We start from the raw sequence: 1,043 nt of genomic DNA, 5'->3' as shown, positions 1-1,043 counted from the left end.
GTTCTAGTAAATGTTCGACTCAGAAGTAAAGCAAAATGAATGTTAAAACTATTTTTCTTGAATCGGGGCTTCGTAAAGACTATACATTAAAATATCGAAGGACTTTGAACAAAAGGGTGAGAAAATCTTAATTAGTGTGTCTTCTTAAGAAATTCTTGTAAGAAAATTTTAGAAGAATCCTTGTATGATCTTAAACAAGTACATGAAGATTTGATTCTTATATACGTAGTGTTGGATTCAGTAGTAATATTGATAGCTGCCTTTACTTCAAAGATGAAAATATTGAGAGTCTTATTTTGATGATATGTTTTTAAATTGTCTAAGTACTTCTGATAGACAAATCACTAAGACAAAGTAAAAACTAAATATTGAAATAAAATATCTTGGTGTAGCTTCAAGAATATTGAGAATGGACATTAAAAATGATAGAAAAGAGAACTTCCTACATTTAAATCGAACATGTTATTATCCCTAAAGTACTTGAAATATTTTTCTATGTACCAATCAATATCAACCAATCAACAAAAACTTCAACCCACAACTTTATTCACTTATGGTTGCTTTCTTTCTTTCTCACCCACAAAGAGAAAAGGCTAAGGTGGTGATTTGCAAGTCACAAAGGCAAATAGAAGACAAAAAAGGCAAAGGCATGATGGAGATGGCAAGAAGGCAGCCTCAGTTTTCTTCTCAACAAAGGGCAAAACACACGGCTTCTACACAATGAAGATGGATAGATATAGATTTCGGTTATATCATCAATTGGGCCAAAACACAAGATAAGGGGCTAAGACACAAGAAAGCCATCCTATAAGTGAATTTGAGCTAAGACAACATTGACACAATTAAGTTGTCAATAGTTACCCAAGTTATTTTCGGGTTGAGCATATGAATTGATTGGTTGATAAATATTTCACTCATCGATCGATGCCTTTGAAATATAATCCAAAACTATTTAATGTTATCGTTCGAGATTTATTGGGTATCAAAATCCAACAATAATTATTTCAATTTGTGATCTGAATAGGGTCCTTCAAAAAAAAAAA

This window comes from Olea europaea, chromosome 21 (assembly GCF_002742605.1).
Source record: "Olea europaea var. sylvestris chromosome 21, O_europaea_v1, whole genome shotgun sequence".
Lineage (NCBI taxonomy): Eukaryota > Viridiplantae > Streptophyta > Magnoliopsida > Lamiales > Oleaceae > Olea > Olea europaea.
Note: the sequence above shows the minus strand (reverse complement) of the source record.